Source organism: Martes martes, assembly GCF_963455335.1.
Source record: "Martes martes genome assembly, chromosome: 2".
Taxonomy (NCBI): domain Eukaryota; kingdom Metazoa; phylum Chordata; class Mammalia; order Carnivora; family Mustelidae; genus Martes; species Martes martes.
The window spans coordinates 99,053,645-99,067,236 of NC_137889.1; the positions used below are offsets into that span (position 1 = coordinate 99,053,645).

General features: G+C 36.2%; 1 pseudogene across 1 annotated transcript; it reads right to left on the minus strand.

The window, feature by feature from the left end:
- Nucleotides 1–373: 373 nt before the first annotated feature.
- Nucleotides 374–1,186, minus strand: LOC308338310 (omega-amidase NIT2-like; annotated as a pseudogene). Its single transcript has 2 exons — nt 918–1,186; nt 374–711 (listed from the first exon to the last, which is right to left on the minus strand). The product of its transcript is annotated as an omega-amidase NIT2-like (transcript).
- Between the last annotated feature and the right edge of the window lie 12,406 nt (nt 1,187–13,592).

Consider the following 13,592-nt stretch of genomic DNA (forward strand, 5'->3'; position numbering starts at 1 on the left):
TATTTCCCCAAAGGAGTTGAAAATTAATGTCCACATAAAAACCTACACACTGATTTTATAGCAGCTTTATTTTTCGGTGGGGGAAGGGGTAGCAGGGGGTCCTTTTTAACTGTTCAATGTGATGTGAAAGATACGGTGTGCTGATGCTCCATCATCTCAATAGAGAGTTCCCAGGAAGGGAAAAGGCTAACGTTTCTAAAAAATTTAAAAAAAAAAAAAACTGTAAAGAATTCAACAGGAAGTTCTTTAAATTGAGGAAATGTTATTATCCTGTTTCATGACATGTTAGAAGCCTAAACCTTAGAGCTTTCTTGCGTCCACCGCATACAGGTCTGATCATTTCTGGCTAAAAATGGGGACTTAATGGCATATTTCAGCCAGCTTTTTCAGGTCTGTCCCAGTGGGCTGGTCCAGAAGTCAAATTAAAAGCTCCAGGATAGACTAACAGCTGCCAGTCCCTCTATGTAGATTTACACAAGCTCTACAAAGCAGTGTCATAGCAGATGCCCAGGCCTACTCTGCAGCAAGGAGCATCAGTTTTGGAAAAACTATCACCAGGACTCAATGTTTTAGATTCTTGTAATGTAATTTTCCCAGAAACATCGATGTCAAACAGATGGAGCTTTCTGTGCTCTACCTGTAAAGTTCCATCAGGCCTAAACACAGCACAGGTGTTAAATAATCTCCCAGCATCCTCTTCAAGAATGGAACCTCCAGGGGCGCCTGGGTGGCTCAGTGGGTTGAGCCTCTGCCTTCGGCTCAGGTCATGATCTCAGGGTCATGGGATCGAGCCCTGCATCGGGCTCTCTGCTCAGCAGGGGGCCTGCTTCCCTTCCTCTCTCTCTGCCTGCCTCTCTGCCTACTTGTGACCTCTGTCAAATAAATAAAATCTTTAAAAAAAAAAAAAAGAATGGAACCTCCAATGAGATATATGCTGCACTCTTTTGCTACTTCAGAAAGCTTCTGTGTGGATTCACCAGGTATTTTCTCCGCATATTCAGGAAAATATTTCATACCAAATTTAAGAATTAAAGCATTCTGGAAGAGCAACTATTTTGGCTCCTTCTCTTGCTGCCTCCCAGACAAGGCCACAGGCTTGAGTGAGGTTATCTGATTTGATGAAAGAAACCTAAAGTTGGATGAGGACCAAATGAAAAGAGGCCATGGCTCTCCAAGGTAGCACCATGGGTGGTGCAACAGAGCAGAAGTCTCTGGGTGAAGAGCCTAGAGCAGCTTTATTCTTAATTGTCAAATCTTGGAAGCAAGCAAGACATCTTTCAGTAGGTGAGTGGATATTTTGCAGTACATGCAAGCATGTTGGAATGTTATCCAGCACTAAAAAAACATGAGCTATCAAGCCACGAGAAACATAAAAGAAACTTAAATGCATATGGCCGTTCTGAATGGCCATTCTGAAAAAGCCCACATACTGTATGATTCTGGAAAAGGCAAACTATGGAGACAAACGATCAGCTACTACCAGTTGTGGAGTAGGAAGAAGAGATGAACAGGTGGAGCACAGGATTTTTAGCACAATAAAAATACTCTGTATAAAATTATAATGATGGCTGTATTTCATTTTACCTTTGCCCAAATCCATAGTATATGCACCAAGAATGAATCCTAATGTAAACTATGGACTTTGGGCAATTATAATGTGTCAATGTAGATTCATCCTCAGTTAAAAAAAAAAAGTAATATTCTGGTGAATGATGTTAATAATTGGAGAGGTTAACATGTATGGGGGAAGGGTGCATATGGAAAATCTCTATACCTTCATTGCAGATTTGTTGTAAAACTAAAAACACTCTTAAAAAATAAATCTTTTTTTAAAAAGGGATAGGAGGTTGGGAGGCCTGGGTGGCTCAGTTGGTTAAGCGGCTGCCTTCAGCTCAGGTCATGATCCCAGCGTCCTGGGATCGAGTCCCACATCGGGGTCCTTGCTCCGCGGGGAGCCTGCTTCTCCCTCTGCCACTCTGTCTGCCTGTGCTCACTCTCTCTCTCTCTCTCTCTCTCTCTCTGACAAATAAATAAATAAAATCTTTAAAAAAAAAAGACTTAAAAAGGGATAGGAGGAAGAAAATGGATAATCAGCTGATAATATCCTTTTACCCCACTGTACTCTCATTATGATTCTTACATATGTAAAAAGATGCTCAATAAATGTTTATTAAATTAAATTGAATTTCCAGGAATTTCAGTGAAATAGGATGGTCTTTAAGAAGTTAATTGAAAGAATGAGTCTTACACAGGAATCTAGGATTATAGGAACTTAAAGGTGACCTCTTTCCCCTCAACTACCAACTTTAATACATCTTACTTTCCTGAGTGAAACCATTTCTGAGGTCTCTGGGCAGCCAGGTACAGGTAAAGGCTTGGGTTCTATGAATGTTCCAGTAGGGAAAATAGGATGAGGGCTTCCTTCCACATGAGATAGTCATCATCTTCCATGACTTCCAAGATTTCTATCACTGAAGGCACCAGTGGGGTGCCACCTAACCCCAGTAAGCTAACAAATAAAGATATAATACATCTATATAATAGATTTAATACATGTAGGTAATCATCTAAGATGACATTCAGAGAGAGGAAGGTCTTTCAAAATAAATAGAATTCAGACCACTTTCTATAGGTGCTAGCAGAGACAGATGACAGCTAGTAAAATAAGAGCACTTGAGATGGTTAAGTATAGCACAGGAAAGAGATTCTGAAGCTAAACATATGACTTCCCAGCTGAACAATTACATAGATTAATTGAAAGAAAGGTTAGTAATTGTTGCGACCCAAATGAGCTTGAGACCAATGGAAGAAATATGTAAAAACAGAGAACAAAAAAAAAAAAAAAAAACATAAAAACACAGAAATGTAGAGGAACAGATAAGAGACCTAGAGATAGATCCAGAAGAATGAATATACAAATAATAGGCATTCTTTCTTTTTTTAATAATAGACATTCTAAAAGCAGAAAAGATAATTGGGGCATTGGAGGAAGTTAAGAAAGAAAAGGAAAGGAATCCTCAGAATAAGACCTGAGTCTTCAGATTAGAAGGACAAAGATTGAGTCGGTATTAATGAGAAATGGCATATATCTGGACATAACCAAAAAATTCTTATGGAAGAGACAGAATAAGTTGCTTATAAAGGGAAGGGATCAGAATGAAATTAGAATTCTCATTTTCAACACTGCAACATCATAGACAAAGGAAAACATACACAGACTACTAAGGGGAAAAAAGTGGATGGAAACCAAAGGAGTCTATGCCCAATAATAATTTTATGCATGTGTCAGCACATAAGTAGGATGTGTAGATATGTGAGAATTTAGAAAGTACTGTTTACTATTCATGTATAGCAAATGAAGAGACTCATGATATGGCTCTAACCAAAAAAGAAATTGTCTATATAAAACTATATGAAAAGCCTCAAGGTAATGTGTTGTCTTACACAATAAAGAAGAGAGAAAATAGTGTTGGTCAATAAACTTTCTGTAAATATATCATATTATATTTAAATATTAATACACAATAACTGACCAAATATAACTGTTTATATATGTTCTAAGTAAGGACTCTAGAAACTAAGATGACATAGCTGATGAAAAATTAATTTGCAGTCTGACAAATTATATAGAAAAAAACTAAGAACTGGGAGATCTAGAGGAAGAGGTAACACAAAGTGTTGTGGAGATCATGGCTGATGAGAAAGAGAAGAAAAGAATAAAGAAAATGAAAATATTCTAGAGGCTTCATCTTACCATGGAGAGTGACCAAGAGAAAAATAGAATGTTTTAGTAAAAATAGATTACTATTTTATTTTCAAGTAATAGTGAGGAAATGTGTCTGATTTGGAGCACAGCAAAGGAGAGGTAACCAATAATAGAATGAAAATCTTGTAATAGAGCATCCACATTTAAAAAAAATGGAATGAGTAATCACGAAATCAAGCCAGTATAAATGCATAAAAAAGTAACATAAATAATAAAAATTAAATGAAAGAAATAAAATCAAGCATATTATCATTGCACTAAGTGTAAAGCATTAAATTCTCCCACTAAAGATAGAGATAATCAGATTGACTTCTTTAAAAATCTCAGATAGAAATTACTATTTATAAGAATCACTAAAATACATTGACAATAAAGGAATGGGAAAATGATACCGGGGAAATTCAGACCAAATTAAAATGAGATAACCAACTATGGGAGATTTAAGGTTAAAAGTACCAAACTAGATTAAGAGAGATATCAACTACTGATAAAAACCAAGTTGATGTATACTGTACACTTGAAACTTATACAGTGCTGCATGTCAATTGTATCTCAATAAAACGGGGGGGGGGACAAGTTTATGAAGATGATACAACAGTAGCAAAACCATATGCATCAAATATTACAGCTGTTACATAAAGCAAAAGCTCTTAGAAATGCAAAGAGAACTTGATCAAAATATAGTAGTAGTGGACATATCAATGCACCTCTTTCAGAATTGGATAGATGAAAAATAAAATTGGACTTGATACACAAAATCTTCTGTTGACTGCAAAGAAACCTTAATAAATTTTGAAATACAAAGTTATCATGAAATACCAAGTGTTTTATGTAGATACTCCCTCCCTAAAGGAGAAGAAATATTTCTCAAATGTTGAAGTTAATACACCAACTTCTCTCAAAGAAGAATGAAGAAAAAAAGAAACAAGGAAAGTCTTGAAACAAACAAACAAAAAAGAACAACTATTGTGGAAAAACCCAGCAAATGCTACCACAACCAGGTGATCAAAATTAACATCAACATTCATAAGTTGTGTTGACAGTATGTAACTTTGATGTGATGAAAATAGCACTGTACTCTTATGATCTTCCCCTGAAACTTATTACCACAGTCCAATTATGAGGAAAACAGACAAATGCCAATTGAGGGAAATTCCTCAAAATTCCTAACCAGTACTCCTCAAAACTGTCATTGTCATCAAAAACAAGGAAAGTCTGAGAAACTGTCAGAGCCAAAAAGAGCCTAAGGAGACAAAACAACTAAGTGCAATGTAGTATCCTAAATGAGATTCTGGAATAGATAAAGAATACTAGGTAAAAATTAAGGAAATCCAAATGAAGTATGGATTGGTACATACCAAGATATCAATATTGGCTCATTATTATAGCAAATAAATCACGAAAATGAAAGATGTCAATAAAGGACATTGGGTATGGGTTATAAAGAGAGTATCTCTGTACTTCACACCTTTTCTGGAAATCTAAAACTGTTCAAAAATAAAAAGTTTATTTAAAAACAGGCATGAGGAATGCCTGGGTGGCTCAGTCAGTTGAGCGCCCTGCTCTTGATTTTCGCTCAGGTCATGATCCATGGTTGTGGGATCCAACCCCACATAGGGCACCTTGCTCACCGGAGAGTCAGCTTGAAATTCTCTCTCTCCTTTCCGTCTCCCTCTGCCCCTCCCCCCACTCATGTGTGTGAGCATATGCTCTTTCTTTCTCTGAAATAAATAAATCCTTAAAGAAAAAAGCATGAAAACCAGGTGAAAATCATAGCCAAGTCTTATTTAACCTTAAAAAAAAGATAATTCCAATATTATTTCACATACTCCATATTATAAAGCTAGAATCTCCTCATTTTCATTCATGAAACTAGTATAATTTTAATACCAAAAGATGCTCCAAGATTCTACCAAATTCCACCAAATAGTTAATCTCTATAATAAATATATATGCAAAAATTTTAAAGAAATGATAAGCAAATAGAATCTAGCAATGTTTTTAAAAGATAATTCAATAAGACCAAATAGGTAAAATCTATGATTGCATGAATAATTCAACTTCAGAAACATAATTCTTCACATTAACAAATTATCAGCAAAATTAATATATGTTCATATCAATAGACGCAGGAAAGGCATTTGACGAAATCAAAGAGTAGTTCCTAAAAAATGAGGAGAAAATGCGGGGGAAGGAGAAGAGTGAGGAAGGAATAGATAAACATCACATTTATTCATTGTTTACAAAATGAGGGAAATGCTTCAGGATTATTTAATAAAATTTAATGTATGAAACTTTGGTTGAAAGAGACAAAACAGGGAAAGAAAACAGGCAGAGCTGTAAAATGTTTTAATGCCATGAGTGAAGTAAAGCAGGGCATGGTGAGACGTAAATCAGGAAGTGTTTGCAATAAAGGTTGCAGCACACCTGCATACATCATTTGGGCTCCTTTGGGAAATATGTATCATCCCACCTGATTCAAATGACAGTGATGAGAAAAATCCAATGCCAAATGAGGTAAACAGTGATTGGATGCAGAGCCATATGTGGTTTAGTGAGGTCCATCATGGGAGATGTGGAGAGGCAGTTGGAGAGGTTGTACTGCAAAAATGTAGAGTCATGAAGGAAAATAGGTTATATAAAAATGGGTCAAATGAAGTTTGCACACTGAGAAGTTTCTCAGGAATGGACAGATAACATGTTTCTCTTACTAACTTTGACCAAAATCAATCTGCATAATAAATCACCTGCCAGAAAGCAGTGGCAACTATTCATTCTTCTGATACTCTGAAACCTGGGTTTGAGATCAAGGCAGATGCTGTCAGCTGATCCTTAGGTTGCTCTTCCTGTCCTTATGGTGGATTACTCTGGGTTGAGTCCTCCTAGAATGGATAGTTCCAGTTAACAGCTGACTGATAATACCTTTTAATGGTGTGAAAATAAGGCAAATGATACCAAGTGCAGTACTTTTGATTTAAAAAGTATGAGTGAGGGACGCCTGGGTGGCTCAGTTAGTTAAGCCGCTGCCTTCGGCTCAGGTCATGATCCCAGGGTCCTGGGATAGAGTCCCGCATCGGGCACCTTGCTCGTCGGGGAGCCTGCTTCTCTCGCTGCCTCTGCCTGCCTCTCGGCCTGCTTGTGTATACTCTCTCTCTCTCTCTGGCAAATAAATAAAATCTTTAAAAAAAAAAAAAAAAGTAAGAGTGAAATGGTAAGGTATTTAACTTTTTCTTCTAAGAACGTTAAAAAAAGACTAAATCAAGACTTTTAAAATACGATGTATGCTTTTTAAAGATTGAAAATCAGTAAATTTTGATACATCATTTAAAATCAGTACATTAAGGGGCGCCTGGGTAGCTCAGTGGGTTAAAGCCTCTGCCTTCGGCTTGGGTCATGATCCCAGCCTCCTGGGATCGAGTCCCGCATCAGGCTCTCTGCTCCGTGGAGCGCCTGCTTCCTCCTCTCTCTTTGCCTGACTCTCTGCCTACTTGTGATCTCTGTCTGTTAAATAAATAAATAAAATCTTAAATAAAATAAAATCAGTACATTAAAAATGGAAATTACATGATAACTGAAGTAGAAATCTCACATGGCTCTACTTATAAATTCATAAAAAATTTAAGAATATTGTTTACATGGCACTTTTAAAAACCTGCTGTCTTGCTTGATGGTCCCAAAGGAGCATATTATAGTTTTAGAAGATTCTCCATTGTTAGAATTCTATCTTAGCACTGTACAGTGTTTTACTAAATATATGTAGCTATATTCTTCTATTATGTAGGCAGGCCATGTTAAAATGATTTGTAGTTCTCATTAAAATCTCAGTACTTCAAAAATAATTACCTTTTAAGGCTGAATATTACTCAGCCTTAAAAAGGAAGGAAGTCCTGCCACATGCTATAGTATGGATGATACTGAAGGACATTATGCTGCATGAAGTAAGCCAGTCACAAAAAGACAAACACTACATGATACCATTTTTATGAGGTATCTGAAGTAGTCAAATTTATAGAAACAGAAAGAAGAGTGGTGGCTGCCAGGGGCTGGTGGAGAAGGAGATAGAGAGTTGTTTATGGATATAGAGATCTGTTTGGAAACATGAAAAGGTTTTGGAGATCCTTTGCACAACAACATGAATATATATAACACTGCTGAGCTATACACTTAAAAAAAATGGTTAGGATGGTAAATTTTATGTGTTTTTTTCACCACATAAAATATAAAATATATTTTATGTGGTGAAAAAATATAAAAAGTAAGGTAATGATCTTAAATGGGTGCTTATGAAATCTCAAATATGTCTGGTGAAATATACTTTCTTCTTGTGGTTGTAATATAAAGGATTTGTTGACAACATATCTTTACCTGGGTGAAGGAAAATTCTACTCATGCCCAGCAAATAAGGCAACAAGTATTAATTAATTTTCTATTATGAATAAGATATTGAGAGGTATACAACACATTTTTGTAGATACAGATACAGCTGTTGATGCAAGTCCTAAAAACATTAATATTAAAGTGGCAATTCAAGATATAAAAAATGTCAAGAAAATAATAGAAGTCACAAGATGGTGCATGATCAGTAGTTACATGAAGGTTACTAGATAAAAGAAATCTTTAGACTAATTGAATAGGCATAATAACTAACACAAGTGATCTGCATATCTCCCACATGTACAGATGGGTAGTTCAAGAAATTTTTCCTAACATATTTGTGGTTGAAAGAAATTGATATTCATTATGTCATTATGTTTCTATACAGCTATTTTATAAGGTTCCTGAATTTACCTTCCTTTGCTTTTACCCCTACCTTTCTTCAGCATGTGAAAATTAAGTCTCTAAAAGTCATCAGGTAATTCCAAACTCACACAAACCCAAACCCAGATAGACGTGACTCCTCCAAAGCCTTCCATCAATTAATTTCAGCTACACACTAAAGTATAATCTTTCATTTTTTTCTACCTTCTCCCCTCAGCTCTCCCCTTTTATTCTAATGACAACTCTTTTCCCCTTTCATTAAAAGACGCACCATCGCACAACTCTGTCTTCCCCCTGTTCTCAGGATAGGGCCTGAGGTGGCAATATATCAGACAGGGAGAAGAATCTTTCAGCCTCAATCTTTAAGATTGTCCCTTTTACCACCAACAAGTAAGAATCTCCTTCTTTGTGCTGTCTCTTCTTAGTCCTACTCTCCACTAATACACACACTCCACAGAGAATGTTATACTAGGTGCAGTAAACAAATCTGAGGAAATACTTGGAATGACCACACCACTTCCTAGGGATTCACTAGAATTCTTTCCTGTGCCTGGAATACACTCTCCCAGTAACAAGTGTCCTAACTTTATTTTCATTTTTGTACTCATATTTTTAGCTCTAGTATTTAGGGGTTGGAAAAATAGATTTCTAGACTCATTTTTAATTAGTATATTTAAGATTCAGTTTCCAGAATCTATCTATATTTAAAATTCTGGAAAAGTTTTTTCAATAAAGGCACTAGATGGCACAATTTCACCAATTTATGCTAATAGTCATTTATCCTCTCATTAATTCACAAATAAAATAATTCAACTTTATAAATAGTTACATCTAAATAATTTAACAGGAAACCTATATAACAATAAAAAGTTTCTGACAATATAATGTTTCCAATATACCATGTTTTATGGCCTTATTCATGAACACAGTAGCCAGAATTCCAGCACTGGATAATAATTTAGGTAACCCAGAGAAAATAGTCATCTCTCTATAGTGAAATACATCAAAAATCTATGGATGTTAAATATTAACGTCTATCAAATGTACATTTTTATACTAATATATAACAAAACACTATAATAAAGTGGACTAATGATTCCACTGACATTGAATACTTCAAATCAGGTGTTAGTGAATTTTTCTTACTTCACTTCTTGCCTTAAGCTAATTATATCCAGTTAGGACCCTTGCTTCCTCATACTTAAAAATGAATAAATTCATCCAGAAACAGTAGAAAATGACTAAGGCCTACCTAATTTAGCAGCCAGTTGACCTTTTGTTGGCTAAAAGTACTGTATTTACAGCAAAAGTCCCAGGTCTAACTATGTTTTCACTACCACTTCATTTCCTGAAATTATTTATATTTCACAAAGTTTATCAGTTCTTGAGCTATATCTTGACATGCAAGACACATATCAGTCAAATAAGCAGAATGTATCCCTCACCTAGACCATCTCCCAACCCTGGTTCAAGCTCTTGAGAAATCTTCCCTAATTACATAGTGAATACCTCTGCCAGGTGGTACAATCAACGGTGGTAAATCCTCATGAAAGGAACTCTAATAGGGAAATGTCTCTACTTACTCTTGCATAATGAGAAGGTTTCCTCTTTGGAGGAAAGTCATCATCATGGGCAAAGGAAACAGCCTCTGGAGGAGCATGTATGAAAAGGGAGGTAAGGAAAATGACATCTACATTGTTAGCTAGATTCCCCTAGGCTACAGTAAGCATTAACAGTGTAAATATAGCCAGATTGCCCTTACATTTCAACAAACTAGGCAGAGCAGTGTGGTGCATAGGCTGAGGGAGTGAGAAAACAAGAAGTTAGATAATTACTAGAGAGGAGCTCTCCAAGCAATCCTGGAGATCCTTGAAAGTTAATGATTCCATAAATAGCTCATCAACAGTAATGCTAAGTGGACAGTGATTTCTTACAGAAAGTTTTTCCCAGACATCAATGTTTACTAACCTATAACAGCTGAACAAATACGAGCACCATATCTGCCAAATTCTACTACATGTTTTACATAAAAACACGAAAGAAATTCCAAATCTGCACCCATAACATTGTTGCCATCCATCCACCAAACAGGTTAATAAGCTTTCTTTTCTAAAAACACTATGATAGGGCAGGAAAGACAGACTTTGTTCTTTTTTTCCTAAATGCTAGGCTTCGCTTCAAAAACTTTTTTCTCCTCCCCTAAAATAATGCGTAACTGATATCTTAACCAATGTGTACTATGCATTATGATAAATAAGGAGGAAAATAGAGTATTAACAGGATACATTGTTCTTTGTAAGAAAAATATGTACATTGTAGAGAGAATATATGAGCCCATTTGTCACTTCTCAAGAGAAGCATTATAATATGAGTACTTAGTGGAGAACTTTGTGGTTTTTTCCCTAATATATCCATTCCACCCCAGAAAACAATCTGAGCAAATTATGGTAATTCATTCCCCTTGGCAATGATTAGTTCAGAAAAGGGCATGTGACCCAACTGTGGCTACTATAGGCATAATTCTAAAATTGGCCCTTAAAGATGCCTTACCCTAATCCCTGAAGTCTGTGAATGCAGAGAGATGTCACTCTCATGTTTATGTTCTATTATTTGGCATAGTTGTCTCAAGATAGGGAAATTATTCCGGGTAGGCCTAAAATCTAATCATACAAGCCCTAAAAAGCAGAGAGATTTCTTCAGCTGATGCCAAAAAAGGAAGAGAGATTCCAAGTACAAGAAGGGTTGAAGGGAACCACTTGATGAGGAATGCAGACAGCCCCAAATTGCTCAGATCCACCCCTCGCTAATAGTTAGCAAGGAAATGAGGACATCCGTCTTCTAACCACAGGGAACTGGATCTTGTGAACAATTTGAATGAACCTGAAAGTGAATTTTTTCCTCAAATCCTTCAGAAAGAAGCCCAGCCCAGCCTACAACTGGACATTAGCCTTGTGAGGTTCTAAACAGAGTGCCCAATAGAGTCTACCCAGACTTCGGTCTTACAGAACTATGAGATAATAAATGAGTGTCACTATAGGCTACTAAGTTTGTGGTAATTTGTTATGACAGCAATAGAAGAAAATCCAGTGTCCAAAGAGTTGTAAAATATAGTCTGCTAGTGATTCTGAGGAAGTTGTATTTCTATGAAAGAGCCATAGGACAAAATGATGGTCTCTTCTTTTTTCAAATGTTAGTGTGTCTGGACCTAACGGCTGGAACTGACTTGTAGATGTAAAGAATTATTTTGTTGAAATTCCTAAAGCTAAATCACCCTTACTGTCACAGGATAAACTTACTTGGTAGTAATGCGTAGGACATAAGCATATTAGAAAGTGGAGTAAACCTAGGTCCTCAAGTGACTGAAGAGACTAAACTTGGAACCCACTCTACCTCTAAAATAACTGATATGTGAGATTATTTCTTTGTTGTTGAAGCCACTTTGAGGGAGGGTGTCTGTTACAGACAAAATATTCTGATCGACCTATTAATATAAAACTAGTACAGTTACTTTAGAGACCCAGTGTTAGGTAAAACAAACCTGAAATGTGAAATGAGAAACTTAAGATAACATATATCCAACTGTAGTTGTGTACTTATTTAATTTCTCAAAAAGTTAATAAAGTATTTAACTTTCTCCCCTTTTTAATCCATCTATCTAATGAAATAGAAAACATCCAAAAGAAGATTATATGGAAGATATCTCTGTAATGACCTGAAAAATTTATACCTAATATCTATACATATTGTTGAGTGACTTAAAGGTTGGTCAACAAAAGTGATGCTTTATTATCATGTTGTGAAATACCAAAACATTGCCAATACTTGGGAATTTTTAACTAGTTAGTTATCTAAGTATGAAAGGAAAGATCAGGATTGAGACAGAGATTTGAAAGTCAGCATATGAGAGACAATTAAAACCTTGTTAATGGCCACCCAGCATAAGACAAAAAGAGGGGCACCTGGGTGGCTCAGTGGGTTAAAGCCTCTGCCTTCAGCTCAGATCATGATCTCAGGGTCCTGGAATCGAGGCCTGCATCGGGCTCTCTGCTCGGCGGGGAGCCTGCTTCCCTTCCTCTCTCTCTCTGCCTGCCTCTCTGCCTACTTGTGATCTCTGTCAAATAAATAAAATCTTTAAAAAAAAAAAAGACAAAAAGAGATAAACAATGCCTGAAGAAAGGAAGAACCCTCAGAAGAACCCTCAGAAACAACCAAGAGTAAAGGTCTGTAGGCAAAGAGGATCCTGTGAAGGAAAAGATAAAAATTGGTTAGGCATATATGATTAAAATCAGAATAATGTCAGGAAAGCCAAGAACATAGAGGATTGAGTTTTGAGAACTGTTTGTCCAACAATCACAAGTAAGAGAGATTCAGTAAGATAAAGACTGAAGTGGATCCACTGAATTTGGCATTTTTAATGCATTATTTATATCAGTAAAGATAATCTCAGTCATGGGTGAAGAAGGTAGAGGATAAGCAGAAGCCAGATTGCTGTGAGTTGAGCAGTGGGGGGGGACACTTCATCTCCTGAGACAGGAAGGAAGGAAATAAGGATGAATGCAGATGTTTATCACAATGGAAATATGCAAATGCAGGCACATGGAAATAAGACAACAGCAGGGTACCTAAACTCAAGTGAAATAATTACAAGGAGGAACAATGCTCAAGAGATTTCCTAAACACAATCTTACACAATCAGAATATTGATGTCCAGAACATGATGCCAACCTCAATGCAGGTATAAGTAAAACATTAATTTACTTTCTGCAAATGTCAGTACAGAGTGTCACTGGTCTCTAAAGAATATGGATATTGGGTAAATAAGATGGTCCTCAAAGAATGAAACTATGTACTTACATACAATTCATTTACAGGCAAAGTCACCTGGAAGACAGAACTCTTGTCAAGTTTACAAGATTTGATGTAACTTATTGAATATATTAGCATGGCAAATGAAAGAATATATCCCTAAAAAAGGGAAGGAAGTATTGATTGGGTATGGAAGTAAAGAAAAAGGGAATCACCCAGGCAAAGCCACCCGAATACAGGGATGAATATGTTTGTCCTGCTG